General features: G+C 48.2%; 1 protein-coding gene across 1 annotated transcript in view; it reads right to left on the reverse strand.

Moving 5' to 3' along the window:
• LOC144480410 (potassium/sodium hyperpolarization-activated cyclic nucleotide-gated channel 4-like) overlaps nucleotides 1-26,004 on the reverse strand; it is a 385,148-nt gene that overhangs the window by 248,940 nt on the left and 110,204 nt on the right. The window lies entirely within an intron of this gene.

Consider the following 26,004-nt stretch of genomic DNA (forward strand, 5'->3'; position numbering starts at 1 on the left):
AAGAACCCGAGGCATCTCCTCAGTGCTTTCGTGCTAGCGGGCAAGGGAAGTTCAGTAAGTGGGCGCATACGGTCTGGATCAGGGCCAATGACCCCGTTTTCCACCACGTATCCGAGGATGGCTAACCTACGCGTACGGAATACGCACTTCTCCCTGTTATAGGTCAGATTCAGGCGAGATGCAGTGCGCAGAAAGTGTTGGAGATTCGTGTCGTGGTCCTGCTGGTCATGGCCGCAGATGGTGACGTTATCCAGGTACGGGAAGGTAGCCCGCAACCCGTTCTGGTCCACCATTCGGTCCATAGCACGCTGGAAGACCGAGACCCCATTGGTGACACCAAATGGAACCCTGAGGAATTGGTATAGACGACCATCCGCCTCAAAAGCCGTATATTGTCGGTCCTCTGGGCGGATGGGGAGTTGATGGTAGGCGGACTTAAGGTCTATGGTAGAAAACACTCGGTACTGCGCAATCTGATTGACCATATCAGAAATGCGCGGGAGAGGATACGCATCCAGCTGCGTATAACGATTAATGGTCTGACTATAGTCGATGACCATCCGAGGTTTGTTCCCGCTTTTGACTACCACGACCTGCGCTCTCCACGGACTAGCACTGGCCTGTATGATCCCTTCCTTGAGGAGCCGCTGAACCTCAGATCTAATAAAGATCCGGTCCTCAGCGCTGTAACGCCTACTTTTAGTAGCGATGGGCTTGCAGCCAGGTACCAGATTTTTAAAAAGGGATGGTGTAGTGATTTTCAGGGTGGATAGATTGCATGCGGGGCGCTTTGGAGGCTGCGGCTGATTCCCTACTGCCAGTGAAGGGAGTGGCCCACCGTACTGTAGGATCACACTCTTCATGTGGACCATAAAGTTTAGTCCGAGGAGAATTGGCGCGCAAAGGTGAGGTAACACAAGGAGCCTGTATTGCTCGTAAATTGTGCCCTGTACCTCAAGAGTTACCATACATCGTCCTTGGATCGGTACAGACCGGGACCGTGATGCCATGGAAATTGTCTGCTTGGCAGGGAGAACCCGGAGCCCACACCTTTTAGCAGTTTCAGGGTGTATGAAATTTTCGGTGCTCCCACTGTCAAACAGACAATTCACAGTTCGACCACTAACCTTTATATCCATCATGGAATTTTCAAGTCTGTAGTGCCTGGTCTGATCCAGGGAGATCGACGCCACCGTTGGCCCCTGGGCGTCACTGCATGCTGCCGATGTGGATGCTGAGGACCCCTGCTGGTCGCTCCTAGTCGTCGTGGACCATGATGGCCGCCCCCATGAATCGCACGTGGGCGAGGGCGCCAAGCGCAGCGACTCCTGGTGGTCTTCCTCCTCCTCTGTCAGCCACGATGGCGCCGTCCTGGGATCGCACGTGGTCGGACCTCGTGGGTACTGCGACGCCGAAGGAGATTGTCTCCGTTCTGGAGGGTTACAAGCTGCACTGCCGTTTTTAGGCTTGGACCTGCAGACTTTGCCGTAGTGGCCTTTTTTACCGCACTGGCTGCAGATTGCCATTCTTGCCGGACACTGTTGCCATGGATGCTTGGCCCCACCGCAAAAATAGCATCACTGGCCACCTGGAGCTGCCGCCGTCGTCGGATCGATCTGGGAGCGCGGGTTAGCGGGGCGAGGAGGGAGCTGAGCTTGCTCCAGCCACGTTGACTGCACGTGGTCCTCGGGGTACAGCGCCAAGCTCTTCGACGCCGCTTCCAGCATCACGGCCATCTCCATTGCTTGGGTCAAGTCGAGTTTCCCCTTTTCCAGCAATTTAAGCCTGATGTACGAGGACCCTACCCCTGCTACGAACGCGTCTCGGGCGAGGTCGTACATATATTGTTCGGCTGATACGTCCTTACAATCGCAACCCCTGGCAAGCTGCAGGAGCTCATTGGCATAGTCCTCCATGGTTTCGCCCGACTGCCGACGTCGTGTAGCGAGGAGGTAACGAGCATGTATCTCGTTGGGTGGCTTCGTGTATCTTTTTTTTAGGAGCTCGACGGCACCCCGGTAAGTGGGAGCTGCACGAATGGCTAGATAAATCGTGTCGCTTACCCTTGCGTGGAGGACCTGGAGTCTATCACTGTCCGTAGTGATAGCTACCGAGGCTGCCAGGTAGTCCTCAAAACACTTCCACCAATGGTCGAATGTGTTAGCGGCACCGACCGCACGTGGGTCCAGTGTCAGACGGTCCGGTTTTAGGATCTGTTCCATACTCTCTGTTTTTTTTTGTACAGCTGTGAGTTTTCTGTTTACTCTATTAAATTGATGCGCGACAATTAAGCACGTGGAACCAAGGCTTCGATATTGAAGGCTTTAATAGAGTAACAATGGAACTACTAACACGAATACACCAGTTCAGACTGAAGGGGTCCTGCCGGAGCAGGGGGTCTTATACCTCGCCACCGGAGGCGGGACCCCACTGGAATGTGCCATGATAACTCTTATAACAGGTAAACACCCTAACCCAACAACATTGTACAACCCCCACAGTAACAACACCCTAGCCCAACAGTAACATAATAACAACCCCCAGTGGTGAACCAACGATGGTTCACCACAGCGACAGAGAGAGTGAGGGGGAGAGCGACAGAGAGAGTGAGGGGGAGAGCGACAGAGAGAGTGAGGGGGAGAGCGACAGAGAGAGTGAGGGGCAGAGCGACAGAGAGAGTGAGGGGCAGAGCGACAGAGAGAGTGAGGGGCAGAGCGACAGAGAGAGTGAGGGGCAGAGCGACAGAGAGAGTGAGGGGCAGAGCGACAGAGAGAGTGAGGGGCAGAGCGACAGAGAGAGTGAGGGGCAGAGCGACAGAGAGAGTGAGGGGCAGAGCGACAGAGAGAGTGAGGGGGAGAGCGACAGAGAGAGTGAGGGGGAGAGCGACAGAGAGAGTGAGGGGGAGAGCGACAGAGAGAGTGAGGGGGAGAGCGACAGAGAGAGTGAGGGGGAGAGCGACAGAGAGAGTGAGGGGGAGAGCGACAGAGAGAGTGAGGGGGAGAGCGACAGAGAGAGTGAGGGGGAGAGCGACAGAGAGAGTGAGGGGGAGAGCGACAGAGAGAGTGAGGGGGAGAGCGACAGAGAGAGTGAGGGGGAGAGCGACAGAGAGAGTGAGGGGGAGAGCGACAGAGAGAGTGAGGGGGAGAGCGACAGAGAGAGTGAGGGGGAGAGCGACAGAGAGAGTGAGGGGGAGAGCGACAGAGAGAGTGAGGGGGAGAGCGACAGAGAGAGTGAGGGGGAGAGCGACAGAGAGAGTGAGGGGGAGAGCGACAGAGAGAGTGAGGGGGAGAGCGACAGAGAGAGTGAGGGGGAGAGCGACAGAGAGAGTGAGGGGGAGAGCGACAGAGAGAGTGAGGGGGAGAGCGACAGAGAGAGTGAGGGGGAGAGCGACAGAGAGAGTGAGGGGGAGAGCGACAGAGAGAGTGAGGGGGAGAGCGACCGAGAGAGTGAGGGGGAGAGCGACAGAGAGAGTGAGGGGGAGAGCGACCGAGAGAGTGAGGGGGAGAGCGACAGAGAGAGTGAGGGGGAGAGCGACAGAGAGAGTGAGGGGGAGAGCGACAGAGAGAGTGAGGGGGAGAGCGACAGAGAGAGTGAGGGGGAGAGCGACAGAGAGAGTGAGGGGGAGAGCGACAGAGAGAGTGAGGGGGAGAGCGACAGAGAGAGTGAGGGGGAGAGCGACAGAGAGAGTGAGGGGGAGAGCGACAGAGAGAGTGAGGGGGAGAGCGACAGAGAGAGTGAGGGGGAGAGCGACAGAGAGAGTGAGGGGGAGAGCGACAGAGAGAGTGAGGGGGAGAGCGACAGAGAGAGTGAGGGGGAGAGCGACAGAGAGAGTGAGGGGGAGAGCGACAGAGAGAGTGAGGGGGAGAGCGACAGAGAGAGTGAGGGGGAGAGCGACAGAGAGAGTGAGGGGGAGAGCGACAGAGAGAGTGAGGGGGAGAGCGACAGAGAGAGTGAGGGGGAGAGCGACAGAGAGAGTGAGGGGGAGAGCGACAGAGAGAGGGAGGGGGAGAGCGACAGAGAGAGGGAGGGAGAGCGACAGAGAGAGGGGGGGAGGGCGACAGAGCTGGGCGGGGGGAGAGCGACAGAGAGAGTGAGGGAGAGCGACAGAGAGAGAGACAGAGACACAAAGCAATAGAGAGGGGAGAGAGACAGAGAGAGAGAACAAGATGGACAGAATGTTTAGGGAGGGAATTTCAGAAGTCAGAATGTTGGAAGCTGAGGGCATGAAAATCAAAGGTGGAGCAGTGAAAACTGGGCTGTTCCTGAGGCTAGAATTGAAGGCGTGTTGGGTACTGGATGAAGTTACAGAAGTGTGGAGGATGCGTCCATTCAGGCACGTGAAAACAAAGATGAATTTAAAATTTTCCCCAGAATGATCTTGCCTCGCCAGCTGAAAAGAGTATTTACGGAGCGCGGAATTTGAGCTGATACCTCATTAGGGGTTTGAACTGGCATGTGGAGCTGTTTGCGTTTATGTCCAATTGCCCCCTGTGTAGAAGCGACCTGATGAAGTATGCTGCCATCAGGCTGGACCTAGTGTGTGGTACCTTGTTTGCCTTTATTTAAACTGCCTTATCGGCTTTAACATTCGAGAGAAGGCAGAGTGAGCCACACCGACGTCAGATTGTGACGAACTGCAGACAGGAGGATTGCATCTGTGAGCACTGATACCGCCGAGTGCTATTTTAGAGACTTGTATCATCATCTCCAATTTCAGAGCTTATTCCAATCTGCCTCGGCTGCTTCATTCATCAGGATTGTGACAGAAAGTTGCCCACTGACTTGGGTGCCACTGGCATCACAGTCCAACTGAGCAGTCTTCTGCCTGAGGTGTTTAAAATGTTTAAGTGGATTCGATGGGATAGCTACAAAGAGACTACACCCTTTAGCGGGGATATTCATGAACAAGGTTTCAGAATTAGAACTGGTCCATTCAGGACTGGAAGAGAAAAGAGGAGATATTAGGGCATCATTGTTTTACACAGGTTAGCATAGAATCATAGAATCATAGAAACCCTACAGTGCAGAAGGAGGCCATTCGGCCCATCGAGTCTGCACCGACCACAATCCCACCCAGGCCCTACCCCCACATATTTTACCCGCTAATCCCTCTAACCTACGCATCCCAGGACTCTAAGGGGCAATTTTTTTTTTAACCTGGCCAATCAACCTAACCCGCACATCTTTGGACTGTGGGAGGAAACCGGAGCACCCGGAGGAAACCCACGCAGACACGGGGAGAATGTGCAAACTCCACACAGACAGTGACCCGAGCCGGGAATCGAACCCGGGACCCTGGAGCTGTGAAGCAGCAGTGCTAACCACTGTGCTACCGTGCTGCCCCTTTTTTTTTCTTCTTATTTCCAACTTTCTAATTTGTAACTTGTGTGTTCAGATATCTGATCCCTTCTCCAGAGTGAACAACTTGCAAATTGAAAAATTTGTTTAAAGCAATTTTTGTCAATTCCCTTCACTGAAATGAAGTAAAACTTTCAAACTTCCAGCAAAGAAAGTCAACTTCAGCTATTGAAGACATACCAATCAAGTGCCAGATTCCACTGCTGCCTCACATCTCCAGGGACCCAGGTTCGAATCCGGCCTTGGGTGACTTTGTGTGTGGAGCTTGCACGTTCTCCCCATGTTTGCATGGGTTTCTTCCTAATTCTCTGGTTTGCTCCCACACTCCAAAGATGTGTAGGTTAGGTGGATTGGCCATGCTAAATTGCCCCTTAGTATCCCAAGATGTGTAGGTTAGGTGGATTGGCCATGCTAAATTGCCCCTTAGTGTCCAAAGATGTGTAGGTTAGGTGGATTAGCAGGATAAGTATGTGGGGTTACAAAAAAAGTGCCTGAGTGGGATCCTCTGTCAGAGAGTCGGTGCAGACTCGATGGGCCGAATGGCCTCCTTAGACACAGTAGGGATTGTATGATATCCCGGAGGGGTCGAGAATCTGTTTGGATAGAGATGTGTGGGAGTGAACAGTACATTTGGAAATGAATTCCAGGATTTTGACTTAAAGTTTATTCATTATTGTCACAAAAGGCTTATAGTAACACTGCAATGAAGTTACTGTGAAAATCCCCCAGTCGCCACACTCCAGCGCCTGTTCGGGTACACTGAGGGAGAATTTAGCATGGCCAATGTACCTAACCAGCACGTCTTTCAGACTGTGGGAGGAATCCCACGCAGGCACAGGGAGAACGCGCAGACTCCGCACAGGCAGTAACCCGAGGGCGGAATTGAACCCGGGTCCCTGGAGCTGTGAGGCAGCAGTGCTAACCACTGTACCACTGTACCACTGTGCCGCCCAATAAGCCATCACCTCCCCTCAGGTTGAATATAGAACGTTCAGAGAGGAGGCGAAAAAACAAATGAGAGAAGCAAAGAGGGAGTATGAAAAGAGACTGGCAGGCAACATAAAAGAGAAACTCAAAATCTTCTAAAAGGAAATAAATAGTAAAAGGGTTGTAAGAGGAGGAGTTAGGGCAGAATATGGACCAAAAAGGGGATATATACATTGAGGCAAAGAAGTGAAGTATTACTTTGCATGGGTTTCCTCCGGGTGTCCCAGTTTCCTCCCACAGTCCGAAAGACGTGCTGGTTAGGTGCATTGGCCGTGCTAAATTCTCCCTCAGTGTACCCGAACAGGCGCTGGAGTGTGGCGACTAGGGGATTTTCACAGTAACTTCATTACAGTGTTAATGTAAGCCTACTTGTGACTAATAAATAAAAACTTTAATTCTTTAGAAGATTCTAACCAGGCCATAATGAAAGGGAAGTTAATTCAGGGTTTAAAATTGTAATGAAGGAGGTATTGGATATATTATGTATTTATTTATTCGTGTCACAAGTAGGCTTACATCAACACCGCAATGAAATTACTGTGAAAATCCCCTAGTCGCCACACTCAGGCGCCTGTTTGGGTACACAGAGGGAGAATTTAGCATGGCCGATGCACCTAACCAGCACGTCTTTGGACTGTGGGAGGAAACCGGAGCACCCGGAGGAAACCCACGCAGACACGGGGAGAACGTGCAAACTCCACACAGACAGTGACCCAAGCCGGGAATCGAACCTGGGTCCCTGGCGCTATGAGGCAGCAGTGCTAACCACTGTGCCACCATGCCACCCCAAATAGTTACCCGAGGCTGGAATTGAATCCGGGTCCCTGGCACTGTGAGGCAGTAGTGCTAACCACTGTGCCACCGTGCTGGTCCCTATATTCTTGGAATAACTCTGGAAGTACCTTTTTTTTTGCGCAGAAAGGGGGATAGAAATCAGGGATTCTTTACGGAGGCAATCATTGGAGCTTTCTCAATTGAAGTAGATGGATTTTTGTTCAGTAGGGATATGTTAAGAAGCAAAGTTAGGCAATGCAAAGGAGCTACATACGATGCACTTGATCTAAGTGAACATCTGAGCAGGCCTAAGAAACCGAATGGACACCTCTTGTTCCTATATTTGTAACTGTGATTATGCAGAATTCAGGATTGTATGAAGCTATTCTCTAGCCATTTTGCTGACTATTTTTTAAATGCAGATTGTTGCTGCTCTTTGTGCCTGTGTAGCACTGATAATTACAGAGTGCATAATGAACACCAGGGAGTGATTGCAGTGCAGAAATCTCACTGATGGCCTCAGTTGCTCTAAGATATGAGAATAGATCAATAGCCGACATAAAAAGGAACCTAAAAATATTTTAGAAACAGGTAAGTGGTAAAAGGGGTAGGGGGTTCAGTAGTAGCGCCCCTATCTCTGGGCACGAAGCTCTCAGTTCAATTCCCTGCTTGATAGCTGAGCAAGGTGATTTTGATTTGATTTCATAGAATCTACAGTGTAGAAGGAGGCCATTCGGCCCATCGAGCCTGCACCAACAACGATCCCACCCAGGCCCTATCCCCGTAACCCCACATATTTACCCTCCCAATCCCCCTGACATGAGGGACAATTTAGCATGGCAAAACAACCCAATCTGTGGGAGGAAACCCACGCAGACACGGGGAGAACGTGCAAACTCCACGCAGGCCGTGACCCCAGGCCGGAATCGAACTCGGGTCCCTGGCGCTGAGGCAGCAGTGCTAACGACTGTGCCATCGTGCTGCCCATATATTATTGTCACATGTATTGGGATACAGTGAAAAGTATTGTTTCTTGTGCGCTGTACAGGCAAAGCATACCGTTCATAGAGTACAAAGGGGAGATGGAAAGGAGAGGGTTCAGAATGTAGTGTTACAGTCATAGCTAGGGTGTAGAGAAAGATCAGCTTAATTTGAGGTAGGTCCATCCTAAGGAATGCCAAATCTGTAAGAGGTTGAATTAAAGCGCGTGTATAAATACGGCCAAACGGATTGATTATCAGCCTGTAAATCCTACCAATCCTTCTGATGCCAGGTGGCAAAGGGCGAGAGAGTTCCCTGGTGAGCCATAGTGCAGAAGCAATGACAAACCACTTCAATACAATGCCAAGCGTAATCATGTACCAATCAAATGGAAGTCCATCGTCACCAACGCCCTCGGAGGGCATGGTACCTGAAGGAATAGGAGCAAAAGGGTAGTCCATGGAAGAGTGAGGCTGATTAGGGGACCAAAATGGGCATCTTCCTGTGGGGTGGGGGATACACCTGAGGGGCACAATGGCCCCTGGGCACCTGTCAACACTTGAGAAGAGAACACTACCAATGTGATATAGGATGGATAAAAATCAATACAGAGGAGGGACATCCAAAGATGTGGTTAGGTTAATTGGCCATGGTAAATTGCCACTTAGTGTCAGGGGGTCAGTAGGGTAAATATGTGGGGTTACCGGGATAGGGCCTGGGTGGGATTGTTGTCAGTGTAGCCTTGATGGGCCGAATGGCCTCCTTCTGCACTGTAAGAATTATATGATTCTATTTTATGACTTAAAAGGGTTGATTGCCCTCCAAGTACAGAAGACACCTCATCTACAGAATCCTAGATTACCAAGTGAAGTAAAGATGGGAATTGTAGAATTCTCAATCTTCCGTGGAGAAGGTGTCAGAGTTCTCATAGAATCATAGAGTCCCAACAGTTCAGAAGAAAGCCATTCAGTCCATCAAGTTGGTACTGACTCTCCGACAGACCATTGTACACAGATCCGGCCCATCCCCTTGCCCTATTCCTGTAACCCCCCACATTTACCCTGCTAACCCCCCTAACCTACACATCCTGGGGCAATTTAGCATGGCCAATCCACCTAATCTACACATCTTTGGACACCATGTACACATTCCGATCTCTTAATCGTTGCTATTAACACCATTCTCAGCCTTTATCATCACCATTTACATTCCCTTTGTTTTTGTGTCTGTGCCATTCCTATCAATTACACTCCAACACCACCACCCCCACCTTCACTAGTATAAATCTTGTCTGATTTTCCTTGTCTTCAGCTCTGACAAAGGGTCATCCAGACTTGAAACGTTGGCTCTATTCTCCCTCCACAGATGCTGTCAGACCTGCTGAGATTTTCCAGCATTTTCTGTTTTTGTTTCCGATTCCAGAATCCGCAGTAATTTGCTTTTATCAAACCCCATATTGTTCCCCTGCGTCTAATCCAGACCTGGTTAAAGTCCAACAGGTTTATTTGGTAGCAAAGGCCACTAGCTTTCGGAGCACTGCTCCTTGTCAGGTAAGTGAAGGAGCAGCACTCCGAAAGCTAGTGGCTTTTGCTACCAAATAAACCTGTTGGACTTTAACCTGGTGTTGTGAGACTTCTTACTGTGTTTACCCCAGTCCAACATCGGCATCTCCCCATCTAATCCCGACCTGCCAGCCATCCAGCCAATTGAGCCAACCAGCTCCCCAAGGAGTCCAAATTGCAGTGGCAACATATGCGTGCTGTAATCTGAAGCTAAGCATAGTGATGGTAAAGGTTCCAACTTCCTTTCCTTCGCATGTCTGACCAGGAATTTTTCCCATTCCTACCATTGGCCTGTGTCGGAAGGAGTTGCAGGTTGGTACTCAAAACTGCTTTTGGCCAGTTATGCACCCACCTTCCTTAGCCATCGAATGGGGAAGCAATGGTCCAGTGATACTATCACTAGGCTATAAATCCAGAAACTCAGCTAACGTTCTGGGGACCCGGGTTCGAATCCTGCCACGTCAGATGGTGGAATTTGATTTCAATAAAAAAAATCTGGAATTAAGAATCTACTGATGACCATGAAACCATTGTCGGAAAAACCCATTTGGTTCACTAATGTCCTTTAGGGAAGGAAATCTGCCGTCCTTACCCGGTCTGGCCTACATGTGACTCCAGAGCCACAGCAATGTGGTTAACTCTCAATTGCCCTCTGAAATACCCTTGCAAACCACTCAGTTCTCAATGGCAACGAGTGATGGGCAATAAATGGGTGGCACGGTGGTTAGCAGTGCTGCCTCAAAGCGCCAGGGACCAATGTTCAATTCCGGCCTTGGCTGACTGTCTATGTGGAGTCTGTATGTTATCCCCGTGTCTGCATGGGTTTCCTCCGGGTGCTCCAATTTTCCCCCACAGTCCAAAGATGCGTGGGTTAGGTGGATTGGCCATGCCAGAAGGATGGGTAAATATAGATATAAATATGTAGATATGTAAATATAGATATAAATATAGCAGGGTAAGTATGAGGAGTTACAGGAATAGGGCCTGGGTGGGATTGCGGTCGGTAAAGACTCGATGGGCTGAATGGCCTCCTTCTGTACTGTAGAGATTCTACGAAATGCTGGCCAGACAGTGACACCCATGTCCCACGAATGAATGCTAAATTTGTCCTGGGCTGGGATTTGAACCCGGATCTTCTGGTTCAGAGGCAGGGGTGCTAACCCGCTGCGCCACAAGATATACCGCTGGTGCCAAAACTGACCAAGCAGCCCATCAACATTATTAGGATGATTTAATGCATGCTTACTGTCTGGAAATGTCCACTGCCTTCTGCTCCCATAATTAGACTGCCTGCAAAATGGATGTAAATTACACTGCCAGGAATCAGATGTTCCCCACTAGTCTGCCAGCTGGCAGTTCATCTTTTCTTGATTAAAGAAGTCTAGACTTGGCTTTATTGCTGTAGCTCATGCCTCAACTAGCAAGCGCTCAGCCAGAACCTATAGAGAGTGAGGAAACACCATTAGGAAAATCACTCTGCTTTTACAGGCTGACTTTCTGCTCCTTTCGCATGTTGATCACCAAGTCCCACCATATCCTCAGCTGAGAAACAAGACAAAAACTACTCAGTCCAAAAGAAAGAGGCCAACTCAACATCTGAAGAAGTTGGAATGAGCGCAGACTTGCACCACCACCCACGCTTTGCTTCCCCCTCAATCAAACGCCATAATCGAACGGCCCACCCAAACCCTATTCCCGTAACCAAGGCAACATGGTGCGGCAAATTCAACTCCCCGCTTGATGGCCAAGGAACGTGATTTTGATTTGATTTCATAGAATCTACAGTGCAGAAGGAGGCCATTCAGCCCAGCGAGCCTGCACCAACAACAATCCCACCCAGATCCCATTCACAAAGCCCCATGTATTTACCCTGCTAGTCCCCTTGACAGTGGTTAGCACTGCTGCCTCACAGCGCCGGGGACCCGGGTTCGATTCCCAGCTCGGGTCACTGTCTGTGTGCAGTTTGCACGTTCTCCCCGTGTCGGTGTGGGTTTCCTCCAGGTGCTCCAGTTCCCTCCCACAGTTCAGATATGCGTGGGTTAAGTGGATTGGTCATGCTAAATTGCCCCTTAGTGTCAGGGGACTAGCTAGGGTAAATGCATGGGATTATGGGGATAGGGCCTGGGTGGGATTGTGGTCGGTGCAGACTCGATGGGCCGAATGGCCTCCTTCTGCACTGTCGGGTTCTATGATCCTATGATTCTACCCTGCTAGTCCCCTTGACATGAAGGTGCAATTTACATGGCCAATCAACCTAACCCGTACATCTATGGAGTGTGGGAGGAAACTGGAGCACCCAGAGGAAACTCATGCAGACACTGGGAGGACGTGCAAACTCCACACAGACAGTCTGAGCCAGAAGCTCTCAGTTCAATTTCCTGCTTGATGGCCAAGGAAGGTGATTTTGATTTGATTTGATTTCATAGAATCAACAGTGTAGAAGGAGGCCATTCAGCCCATCAAGCCTGCACCAACAACAACCCAGATCCCATCCACAAAACCCCTTGTATTTACCCTGCTAGTCCCCTTGACAAGAAGGGGCAAATTAGCACGGCCAATCAACCTAACCTGTACATCTTTCGGCCTGTGGGAGGAAACAGGAGCACCCAGAGAAAACCCACACAGACACAGGGAGAATGTGCCAACTCTACACAGACAGTCACCCGAGGTTGGAATCGAACCCGGGTCCCTGGCGCAGTGAGGCAGCAGTGCTAACCACTGTGCCACCGCTGTGCAACCAATTTTAGGGTTAGGAAAAGCACATTCCACGCAACAGACACACCATTAGCCCACCTGGAACCATGAGATTCTTGGGGAAAGGTTAAAAAAAGGCAGATATTAAAGTCAAAGCCAATTTTGAGAAAAATATCAAAGAATTGCTCAGTAAGAAGTCTCAGAACACCAGGTTAAAGTCCAACAGGTTTATTTGGAATCACGAGCTTTCGGAGCGCTGCCCCTTCATCAGGTGAGTGACCTGTTGGACTTTAACCTGGTGTTGTGAGACTTCTTACTGTGTCCACCCCAGTGCAACGCCGGCATCTCCACATCAGAGAATTGGTAAGCACAGGAATGAGTAGAGATTCTGAGAGAAAGTGATCAAGATTTTGATTTGGGGTTCCTTTTTATACAGGACTGAAACGTCGTCCGTCAGAAAGGTGGAATCCAAAGACTAGGAAGCTGTGAAGTGAGGTTCTGCAGAAGGTTGGAGTGGGCAAGTTAGAGAGAACAGGAGAGTGAAGAAAAAATTCTCAACATGTTAGAGAAGAAAAGATTGTTAGTGAATATCCATCAAGGAAAAGCAGCTGGGTTGGACTGGTCACGTGTGAACTTGCTGAAGCAGCTGACGGATGGAAGATCGAAGGGATTTAGGCCAAGAGGGAGAAAGGGAATGATGAGGTTGGACTATTGGAAATTGAAAATGGGAGTCTCCTATTGAGAAGCTGAAGAGGGACATTCAAGAACATCCGCTGAGGACACAAGCTTAGGCCAATCATATATACAGATTCCCCCCCAGTCCTGATCAATTTTTTACTCATTCATGGGATGTGGGCATCGCTGGCTGGGCCAGCATTTATTGCACATCCCTGAAGAGCAATTAAGATCCATTGCTGTGGGTCTGGAGTTACATGTAGGCCAGACCATGTAAGGGCAACAGATTTCCTTTCTCGACAATGGTCTCACAGTCATCATTAGACTTTTCAATTTTGGATACTTATTACTGAATTCAAATTTCACCCATGTGCCGTGGTAGGATTCGAACCAGGTCCCCAGAGTATTACCCTTGGTCGCTGGATTACAAATCCAGCAACAATACCACTGTGCCACTGTCTCCATTAGACTTGGGATGGCACGGTACTGCTGCCTCACAGCGCCAGGGACCCAAGTTCGATTCCTGGCTTGGGTCACTGTCTGTGCAGAGTCTGCACGTTCTCCCAGTGTGTGTGTGGGTTTCCTCCGGGTGCTCCGGTTTCCTCCCATAGTCCGAAGGATGTGCTGGTTCGGAGCATTGGGCCATGCTAAATTCTCCCTCGGTGTACCCGAACCGGCGCCGGAGCGTGGCGACTAGGGGATTTTCACAGTAACTTCATTGCAGTGTTAATGTAAGCCTACTTGTGACACTAATAAATAAACTTGAAACTTTTGAATGGTCCTATCACACACTAAGCTGATCTTTCTCTTCACCCTATTTGTAATTGCAAAACTATATTCTGCACCCTCTCCTTTCCTTCTCCCCTATGTACTCAATGAATGGTATATTTTGTTTGTAACAGCTCACAAGAAACAATACTTTTCACTGTATTCCAATACATGTGACAATAATAACTCAATTTAATTCAATTCCCCCTATGCATTCGCTGCTGTCTGAATGAATAAGTCCTGTTACTCTATTCTATTGTGATACATCTAAAAAATAGCTGGAGTTTTGAAAAAAAGCAAGTAAAAATTTCTAAACAAAATAATCCTTCAGGTTCAAAGGAGTTCTCTTTTTTCTGTCATATCTTCTGGTTCAGTGCTGTGAAAAATCAATATTTCTGTTTGTTGTCCATGACAAGGCGAGATTGCAACTCTTCTTAAACCCACGTTCTTGGTTATTCTTGGTCCTTTGATGGAAGTTTCTGTGAGCAATTAGTGCAACCCAGTCTGGGATGTACGGAGCAGACAATTGATTTGTAAGGGACAATAGCTTTCCATTCTTATATTATTTGATTTGATTTATTATTGTCAAGGGATCTGGAGTCACATGTCGGCCAAACCAAGGAAGGGTGACAGATTTCCTTCAAGACAATGGTCTCACAGTCATCGTTAGACTTCTTAATTTCCGGATACTTTTTACTGAATTCAAATTTCACCCATGTGCCGTGGCAGGATTCGAACCCAGGTCCCCAGAGTATTACCCTGGGTCACTGGATTACAAGTCCAGCAACACAGTATTACCACTGTGCCACTGCCTCCATCAGACTTGGGACGGCACGATGGTTAGCACTGCTGCCTCACGGTACCAGGGACCCAGATTCCTGGCTTGGGTCACTGTTTGTACGGAGTCTGCACGTTCTCCCAGTGTCTGTGTGGGTTTCCTCCGGGTGCTCCGATTTCCTCCCACACTCCAAAAGATGTGCTGATTAGGTGGATTGGCCGTGCTAAATTCTCCCTCAGTGTACCCAAACAGGCGCCAGAGTGTGACGACTCGGGGAGTTTCACAGTAACTTTATTGCAGTGTTAATTGAGCCTTACTTGTAACTAATAAATAAACTTTACTTTTAGAATCATAGAAATCATAGAAACCCTACAGTGCAGAAGGAGGCCATTCGGCCCATCGAGTCTGCACCGACCACAATCCCACCCAGGCCCTACCCGCACATATTTACCCACTAATCCCTCTAACCTACGCATCCCAGGACTCTAAGGGGCAATTTATAACCTGGCCAATCAACCTAACCTGCACATCTTTGGACTGTCTTCGTATACAGTGCGAAATATTGTTTCTTGCGCACTATACAGACAAAGCATACCATTCATAGAGAAGGAAAGGTGAGAGTGCAGAATGTAGTGTCACAGTCATAGCTAGGGTGTAGAGAAAGATCAACTTAATGCGAGGCAGGTCCATTCAAAAGTCTGATGGCAGCAGGGAAGAAACTGTTCTTGAGTCAGTTGGTACGTGACCTCAGACTTGTGTATCTTTTTCCTGATGGAAGAAGGTGGAAGAGAGAATGTCTGGGGTGCATGGGGTTCTTGATTATGCTGGCTGCTTTTTCGAGGCAGCGGGAAGTGCAGACGGAGTCAATGGATGGTTTGCGTGATGGATTGGGCTACATTCACAACCTTTTGAATTTCTTGTGGTTTTGGACAGAGCAGGGGCCATACCGAGCTGTGATACAACCAGAAAGAATGCTTTCTATGGTGCATCTGTAAAAGTTGGTGAGAGTCGTAGGTGACATGTCAAATTTCCTGAATCTTCTGAAAAAGTAGAGGCGTTGGTGGGCTTTCTTAACAAGAGTGTCAGCGTGGAGGGACCAGGACAGGTTGTTGGTGATCCGGACACCTCAAAACGTGAAGCGTTACTGAGTGGATCGTGGTTTCACAAGGTTAGACCTGATGTTTTGTACATGATAGCATCCTGCATGACTCATTCATTGCACAGCAGCTGTCAGTGTCAGAGGTCAACCTTCATCTTCCGCCTTCGATTTGCATGCCTGCACTTCATGTTCACATGTTTTATTCTTGCTCGATATTAGCCGGGGGAATTGCAAAGTGGTAAGTCGACCAGCAAATTGACAAGTTCCTCAGCTCTGCCGCCGTGATCTGACAGTCACGAGGTAGTCAACGGAATTATCAGGTCAGATTAAAGGTTAACAATCATGCGAGAAGCAACTTGCACCAGATCCTGGAAGGAGATTTAGACCAGGACTTGGAAAACATGGGGATTAGAAGCCTGTGAGTGATAAACACGATGTAGAGATGCCGGCGTTGGACTGGGGTGGACACAGTAAGAAGTCTCACAACACCAGGTTAAAGTTCAACAGGTTTATTTGGTAGCACAAGCCACTAGCTTTCGGAGCACTGCCCCTTCGTTTACCTGATAAAGGGGCAGCGCTCCAAAAGCTAGTGGCTTGTGCTACCAAATAAACCTGTTGAACTTTAACCTGGTGTTGTGAGACTTCTTACTGTGATAAACACCATCAGGGGAACTTCACACTGTGCACCAATTTATCACCATTAGAATCATAGAATCCCTACAGTACAGTAGGGGGCCATTTGGCCCATCGAGCCTGCACTGACCACAATCCCACCCAGGCATTAGTCCCATAACCCTCATTTATCCTGCTAATCCCCCCGACACAGAGGCAATTTTAGCATGGTCAATCAACCTAACCCGCACATCTTTGGATTGTGGGAGGAAACCGGAGCACCGGGAGGAAACCCACGCAGACACGAAAAGAATGTGCAAACTCCACACAGACAGTGACCCAAGGCCAGAATTGAACCTGGGTCCCTGGTGATGTGAGGCAGCAGTGCTAACCACTGTGCCACCCTAATCCTAATCTGGCTGCAGCACTGATCTGTGGAGTTTAGTGATTATAGAATCATACAGCGCAGAAGAGACACTTCGGCCCATCGAGTTTGCACCGATACATTAGAAACACCTGAATTCCCACCTAATCCCATTTGCCAGCACTTGGTCGATAGCCTTGATTGTTATGATGTGCCAAGTGCCCATCCAGGTACTTTTTAAAGGATGTGAGGCATCCCGCCTCTACCACCCTCCCAGGCAGCGCATTCCAAACCGTCACCACCCTCTGGGTAAAAACATTTTTCCTCACATCCTCCCTCAACCTCCTGCCCCTTACCTTGAACCTATGTCCCCTCGTGACTGACCCTTCAACTAAGGGGAACAGCTGCTCCTTATCCAGTCTGTCCATGTCTTTCAATCTTATACATCTTGACCAGGTTGCCCCTCAGTCTTCTCTGCTCCAACGAAAACAACCCAAGCCTACCCTACCTCTCTTCATAACTTAAATGTTCCATCCCAGACAACTTCCTGGTGAATCTCCTCCGCATCTCCTCCACTGCAATCACATCCTTCCTATAATGTGGAAACCAGAACTGCACACAGTGCTCCAGCTGTGGCCATACCAAAGTTATAGAGTCATAGAGATCACAGTGTCATAGAGGTTTACAGCATGGAAAAGGCTCTTCAACCCAACTTGTCCATACCGCCCTTTTTTAACCCCTAAGCTAGTCGCAATTGCCCGCGTTTGTCTCATATCTGTTTATACCCACCTTACCCATGTAACTGTCTAAATGCTTTTTAAAAGACAAGACTGTACCCGCCTCTACTACTACCTATGGCAGCTCGTTCCAGACACTCACCACCCTCTGTATGAAAACATCGTCCCTCTATATCCTTTCGTATCTCTCCCTTCTCACCTTAAACCTATGCCCTCTAGTTTTAGACTCCCCTACCTTTGGGAAAAGATATTGACTATCTAGCTGATCTATGCCCCTCATTATTTAATAGACCTCAATAAGATCACCCCTCAGCCTCCTTCACTCCAGAAAAAAAAATCCCAGTCTATCCAGCCTCTCCTTATAACTCAAACCATCAAATCCCGGTAGCATCCTAGTAAATCTTTTCTGCACACTTTCTAGTTTAATAATATCCTTTCTATAATAGGGTGACCAGAACTGTATACAGTATTCCAAGTGTGGCCTTACCAATGTCTTGTACAACTTCAACAAGACATCCCAACTCCTGTGTTCAATTCTATATAACTCCAACATGACTTCCCTGCTTTTGTAATCTATGCCTCGATTGATAAAAGCAAGTGTCCCATATGCCTTTTTATCACCCAACTAACATGCCCTTCCACTTTCAGAGGTCTGTGGACAAACACGCCAAGGTCCCTTTGTTCCATAGAACTTCCTAGTTTCCTACCATTATCAGCAGGATTAAGTTGGAAAAAAATACTTTGTTGAATAAGTATAATTCATTCATCCATTAAATGACATTAGTATGGATCTCCATTAGTATCAGACATCATTCTTTGACTTGATAGTGATTGCTTTATAATAATTGTAGTTGTCTTTCCACTTACAGATGTTACCTCGAGGTGTTAGTTCTCACAACCGCTCAGTAATTGTAACCAAATTGGTCACAAAACAGGAAATTGTAGATTGCTGTGTCTAAAACTGTCAGACGTGTCTCAGTTGTTTCTGAGTCCCAGCTGTAGGATTTGGGTGGCACTGTGGTTATCACTGCGGCCTCAGAGCGTCAGGCGCTCGGGTTCCATTCCAGCCTTGGGTGACAGTCTGTGCGGAGTTTGCACATTCTCTCCGTGTCTGCGTGGGTTTCCTCCGGGTGCTCCGGTTTCCTCCCACATTACAAAGATGTGCGGGTTAGGTGGATTGGCCGTGCTAAATTGCCCCTTAGCGTCAGGAAGATTAGCAGGGTGAATACGTTGGGTTACGGGGATAGGGTCTGGGTGGAATTGGTTTTCGGTGCAGGCTCGACGGGCCAAATCCTGTAGGGATTCTATGATTTGAGCACAAAAACCAAAGTCCGACACACTCTGAGGGAGTGCCGCACTGTCCAGGGTGCCATCGTTCAGGTGATGTTGAACTGAGGCCCCACGTGTTCATTCACAAAGATGTTAAAAATCCCATGTTGCTGTTTCGAAGAAGTGTAGAGACACTGGGGAAAATTTTCCTGTTCCGCCTGCCACGGGAATCGTAGCGGGTGAGGGGCGGACCAATGGAAGGTCCCCAGGCAGGATTTTCCAGTTTTAGGGCGAGTGCAGTCGGAAAATCCCATCCGTTTATCACTGATGCCCCGGCCAATATTTATTCCACAATCAACATCAAAAAAAATTATTTGGTGACCAGCACATGGCACTAAGAGTTTGCAGTGGGCTAAATAGCTGTCACATTTCCTACATCACATCAGTAACTACACTTCAAAACTATTTCATTGACAGCAGAATGTTCAGGGCATTGCTGGAGAAATGCAAGACCCTCTCCCTTTTCATTTTAAAATCCTTTCATGGTATCTTATTTTCTGCCTCAGTTTACTGTTGTTCCCTTTTGATTTGATTTATTATTGTCACATGTATTAGCATACAGTGAAAAGGATTGTTTCATGCGCGGCTATACAGACAAAGCATACCGTTCATAGAGAAGGAAAGGAGAGAATGTAGAATGCTGTGTTACAGTCATTGCTAGGGTGTAGAGAAAGATCAACTTAATGCAAGGTAGGTCCATTCAAAAGTCTGATGGCAGCAGGGAAGAAGCTGTTCTTGAGTCGGTTGGTACGTGACCTCAGACTTCTGTATCTTTTTCCCGACGGAAGATGATATGTCTGGGGTGTGTGGGGTCCCCAATTGTCTGTGGGTGAACAGATTCTCAGCAATGAGAAAGTGATGGCCTAGTGGTATTATTGCTAGACTATTCATCCAGAAACTCAGCTGGGGACCAGAGTTCAAATCCCACCCACGGCAGATGGTGGAATTTGAATTCAATTATAACAGATCTGGAATTAAGAATCTACTGATGACCATGAAACCCATTGAGAGAAAAACCCGTCTGGTTCACTAATGTCCTTTAGAGAAGGAAATCTGAGTCCTTACCAGGTCTGGCCTACATGTGACTCCAGAGCCACAGCAATGTGGTTGACTCTCAGCTGCCCTCAGCCAACTAGAAATGGGCAATAAATGCTGGCCAGCCAGCGACGCCCATGTCCCATCAAATAATAAAAATGAAGTAGGTTCTACAGTGTGATAAGTGGCTGAAAGTTAATGTTTCTCAGCCGTTATTCAAGAAGTGGTTGGTCCCTTTACCACAGAAGGATGACAGTGATAGCAAATTCATTGTCGATGGAATCTTTAACTACTTCAGAGTCCACAACTATATGTAGGAGGAAGGCTTCCCAGCAAATTGTAAAGTAAGGTCTTCGACTTTACGACATTCAAGTTACGATGAATGGCACTTATAATTTTTATTAATTAACACCCAATTTTGACTTTACAACGCCACGCCAGCATGTTCATGCATGCGCATTGACATTCTGTGCCCCCCCCATTGATTGACCGGATAGGCTGAACCTATTAGGTTGGGTAAGAAGTCTCACAACATCAGATTAAAGTCCAACAGGTTTATTTGGAATCACGAGTTTTCGGAGGACTGCGCCTTCACCAGGTGAGTGGTGATGAAGAGGCAGCGCTCCGAAAGCTCGTGATTCCAAATAAACCTGATGGACTTTAACCTGGTGTTGTGAGACTTCCTACTGTGCCCACCCCAGTCCAACGCCGGCATCTCCACATCTTTATTTGGTTGGAAACAAGTATTTTATTCCGTTAAATTTTCTTGGCACAATCAGGATATTAATACAACTTGTGTTGTATTTAATACGTGCTCAGAGTCACAGAAGTTCAAGATTAAACAGGCAACTGACAGTGATCGAATCCTCCATTATCCTCGACTGCTCAGGGAGACGAGAGATGAAATTGCTGGGCCTCTGACGGAAATCTTTGTCGCTTCTTTGGACACGGGTGAGGTCCCTGAGGATTGGAGGATAGCGAATGTGGTCCCGTTGTTTAAGAAGGGTAGCAGGGATAACCCAGGAAATTATAGGCCGGTGAGCTTGACGTCCGTGGTAGGGAAGTTGTTGGAGAGGATTCTTAGAGACAGGATGTATGTGCATTTAGAACGGAACAATCTCATTAGTGACAGACAGCATGGTTTTGTAAGAGGGAGGTCGTGCCTTACAAATTTGGTGGAGTTTTTTGAGGAAGTGACAAAAACGGTTGACGAAGGAAGGGCCGTGGATGTCGTCTATATGGATTTCAGTAAGGCATTTGACAAAGTCCCACATGGCAGATTGGTTAAGAAGGTTAAGGCTCATGGGCTACAGGGAGAAGTGGCTAGATGGGTGGAGAACTGGCCATAGGAGACAGAGGGTAGTGGTCGAAGGGTCTTTTTTCGGCTGGAGGTCTGTGACCAGTGGTGTTCCGCAGGGCTCTGTACTGGGGTCCTCTGCTATTTGTGATATATATATAAATGATTTGGAAGAATGTGTAACTGGTGTAATCAGCAAGTTTGCGGATGACACGAAGATGGCTGGAATTGCGGATAGCGAAGAGCATTGTCGGGCAATACAGCAGGATATAGATAGGCTGGAAAATTGGGCGGAGAGGTGGCAGATGGAGTTTAATCCGGATAAATGTGAAGTGATGCATTTTGGAAGAAATAATGTAGGGAGGAGTTATACAATAAATGGCAGAGTCATCAGGAGTATAGAAACACAGAGGGACCTAGGTGTGCAAGTCCACAAATCCTTGAAGGTGGCAACACAGGTGGAGAAGGTGGTGAAGAAGGCATTTGGTATGCTTGCCTTTATAGGATGGGGTATAGAGTATAAAAGCTGGAGTCTGATGATGCAGCTGTATAGAACGCTGGTTTGGCCACATTTGGAGTACTGCGTCCAGTTCTGGTCGCCGCACTACCAGAAGGACGTGGAGGCGTTAGAGAGAGTGCAGAGAAGGTTTACCAGGATGTTGCCTATGAGGAGAGATTGGGTAAACTGGGGTTGTTCTCCTTGGAAAGACGGAGAAGGAGGGGAGATCTAATAGAGGTGTACAAGATTATGAAGGGGATAGATAGGGTGAACAGTGGGAAGCTTTTTCCCAGGTCGGAGGTGACGATCACAAGGGGTCACGGGCTCAAGGTGAGAGGGGCGAAGTATAACTCAGATATCAGAGGGATGTTTTTTACACAGAGGATGGTGGGGGCCTGGAATGCGCTGCCAAGTAGGGTGGTGGAGGCAGGCACGCTGACATTGTTTAAGACTTACCTGGATAGTCACATGAGCAGCCTGGGAATGGAGGGATACAAACGATTGGTCTAGTTGGACCAAGGAGCGGCACAGGCTTGGAGGGCCGAAGGGCCTGTTTCCTGTGCTGTACTGTTCTTTGTTCTTATATTCGCCACACTAAATGAGGAACTTGTACTAAGGCGTGCAAACATCAACAGTCCCCTCAGCAACTTGACAGCTGTTTAAAGTTTATTTATTAGTGTCACAAGTAGGCTTACATTAACACTGCAATGAATTTACTGTGAATCCCCTAGTCGCCACACTCCGGCACCTGTTCGGGTACACCGAGGGAGAATTTAGCATGGCCGATGCACCTAACCAGCACGTCTTTCAGACTGTGGGAGGAAACCGGAGGAAACCCACGCAGGGAGAACATGCAAACTCCACACAGACAGTGACCCAAGCCGGGAATCGAGCCCAGGTCCCTGGCGCTGTGAGGCAGCAGTGCTAACCACTGTGCCACCAAGGCCAATCTCCCTCCAGTTCACCCTCACGCTGGAATGTTAATGAAGTTTTAAACTCCATTTAATTAAATCGACAACAGACACAGATTGGGGGGGATAGGAAAACACTTAAAAATAGAATTTTTGGAGAGCCAACAGTAATTGGTTTCTTCAAAGCATCCGACACTTATCACAGGAAATTAAGAAAGTGCTTATGAATTGGCTTCGAATAGCTATTGACAAGAGATGGTCTTGTGGCGTGCGTGACCAGATACTCCCATCCGCGATATGTTTCAATACAACCGCCTCTCATTCCTCAACATTCACAACAGTTTAACTCGTGTAATGGTTTTGTTTTAATAAAAATACGACTAATGAATGATTAACAGTGAGAAACTTATATGAGCCAAACGTCTATATAATTAACATTATTAACATTTTACTGGTTAATGACAAGATCATGAGTCAGGGCGTATGAGGAGTCATTTAACGATCTAACTTGTAAGGTTTTGTTTTTTACAGATCAAGTTTCAGATCTATCCTTTTTATCAAAATAATTATTCTGTATTTCAAAGGCAAATAACAAATCACAATTAACAACCTGTCCTGGTCCCCCCCATGCTAACATTATAGTTAAGAAAGCCCACCAACGCCTCTACTTTCTCAGAAGACTAAGGAAATTTGGCACGTCAGCTACGACTCTCACCAACTTTTACAGATGCACCATAGAAAGCATCCTTTCCGGATGTATCACAGCTTGGTGTGGCTCCTGCTCTGCCCATGACCGCAAGGAACTACAAAAGGTCATGAATGTAGCCCAATCCATCACGCAAACCAGCCTCCCATCCATTGACTCTGTCTACACTTCCCGCTGCCTCGGCAAAGCAGCCAGCATAATTAAGGACCCCACGCACCCCAGACAGACATTCTTCCACCTTCTTACGTCGGGAAGACCAAAGTCTGAGATCACAGACCAACTGACTCAAGAACAGCTTCTTCCCTGCTGCCATTAGACTTTTGAATGGACCTACTTTGCATTAAGTTGATCTTTCTCTACACCCTAGCTATGACTGTAACACTACATTCTGCGCGCTCTCCTTTCCTTCTCTATGAATGATATGCTCTGTCTGTATAGTGCGCAAGAAACAATACTTTTCACTGTATCCCAATACATGTGACAATAATAAATCAAATCAAAGGGAGAACAACATAGAGGAAGCAGCCGATACGCCCTGCAGTGTTTTGGAGAACTGTGATTGCCTTGCCAGATAGGCTGCAATCATTCTTTTGAACATTTTATGGAGAAAGCTAGTGGAATTAACTGCAAGCCATGGAGGTGAATTTTACAACCTCCCTCCCCGCAACCCCCCCCCTCAAAATGAGCGGAATTAACAATCCAGTACCAGGGTGGGCACAGTGGTTAGCACTACTGCCTCACAGCGCCAGGGACCCAGGTTCGATTCCCAGCTTGGGTCACTGTCTGTGTGGAGTCTGCACGTGCTCCCTGCGTCTGCGTGGGTTTCCTCCGGGTGCTCCAGTTTCCTCCCACATTCCGAAAGACATGCTGGTTAGGTGCATTGACCATGCTAAATTCTCCCTCACTGTACCCACCGGAGTGTGGCAACTAGGGATTTTCACAGTAACTTCATTGCAGTGTTAATGTAAGCCTACTTATGAGAATAAACTTAAACTCAATAAAACGGATGCCCCCTGCCTTCATGCCCACCCCGACCAGTTTCCCACATTACAGTGGATATTAGGGAGACAATGGCCTCGTGGTATTATCGCTAGATTATTAATCCAGAAGCTCCTGAAACTCAGCTAATGTTTTGGGGACCCAGGTTCGAATTCCGCCATGGCAGATGATGGAATTTGAATTCAATAAAAAAAATCTGGAATTCAGAATCTACTGATGACCATGAAACCATTGTCGATTGTCGGAAAAACCCATCTGGTTCACTAATGTCCTTTAGGGAAGGAAATCTGCCATCCTTACCTGGTCTGGCCTACATATGACTCCAGAGCCACAGCAATGTGGGTGACTCTCAATTGCCCTCGGGCAACTAGGGATGGGCAATAAATGCTGGCCAGCCAGCGATACCCATGTCCCATGAATGACTTTTAAAAAATACAAAGCGTCAGGCTGCCAATCTGCCCGTGGATCGATTGGAGCCCGTAAATAGCCAATTAATGGATGCTTAAAGGTTTCGAGTCACATTCACCATGAGAATAAACACAGCTGGAGAAATCATGCCATTGAGCAATTTTCAATGCATGGGTTGCTGTCCAGCAGAAAGGGTGGGGAATCTCCTTTGGATGGGTACCCTGTGTCCATTGAGAAAACCCTCCCACACGATTGTAGCCACTTTATCCCTCCCCCGGCAACCAAAACTTGACCCTTGTGGGCTGTGAAAGAGTCGGATGCAGATGCATGCGCACCTCTTCTGAGGTCGAGGATCTCCATTAGGCGAACCAGGTGAAAGTTGCATTTCCTCCGGCAAAAAACTATCGCGTGCTGGTGTGGACTTAGACAGCTTACGACACGTACCCCTTGGACACGTAAGGGGCAATTTTGCATGGCCAATCCACCTGACAGTCACGGTTTCAGAATTAGGGGTAGGCCATTTAAGACTCGGATGAGGAGAAATTTCTTTGCTCCAAGGATTGTGAATCTTTGGAATTCTCTCTCGTTCTCCCCGGGTGCTCCAGTTTCCTCCCACACTCCAAAGATGTGCATCCCTCCTACCCGTGAGACAGTAATTCTAAAGGCATGAGAATGTGAGGAATTGTAGCAGTCTTCAGCCCCTCAAACTGGATCTGTTATTCAGCACAATTGTGGGTGTTTGACGCTATATATTTCCACACTGTACCCCAAGTCACTTTGCCAAACAACATCCGTCAGGGAAGGAAATCTGCTGCCCTTACCCGCTCTGATCTACATGCAGCTCCAGAGCCACAGCAATGTGGTTGACTCTCAATTAACCTCGAACTGTCTTGCTTGAATGGATTCAATGACTGGGCAGCCACAGCCCTCTGGAATAGAATCACAGGATGATAGAATCCCTACAGTGCAGAAGGAGGCCATTTGGCCCATCGAATCTGCACCGACCACAATCCCACCCAGGCCCTATCCGCATAACCCTACTTTCCCCCCATCACTAAAGGGCAATTTAGCATGACTAATCCACCTAACCCGCACATCTTTGGAGTGTGGGAGGAAACCGGAGCACCCGGGGAGAACGAGAGAGAATTCCAAAGATTCACAATCCTTGGAGCAAAGAAATTTCTCCTCATCCAAGTCTTAAATGGCCTACCCCTAATTCTGAAACCGTGACTGTTAGGTGGATTGGCCACGCAAAATTGCCCCTTACGTGTCCAAGGGGTACGTGTCGTAAGCTGTCTAAGTCCACACCAGCACGCGATAGTTTTTTGCCGGAGGAAATGCAACTTTCACCTGGTTCGCCCAATGGAGATCCTCGACCTCAGAAGAGGCGCGCATGCATCTGCATCCGACTCTTTCACAGCCCACAAGAAA

The sequence above is a fragment of the Mustelus asterias genome, chromosome 29 (assembly GCF_964213995.1).
Source record: "Mustelus asterias chromosome 29, sMusAst1.hap1.1, whole genome shotgun sequence".
Taxonomy (NCBI): domain Eukaryota; kingdom Metazoa; phylum Chordata; class Chondrichthyes; order Carcharhiniformes; family Triakidae; genus Mustelus; species Mustelus asterias.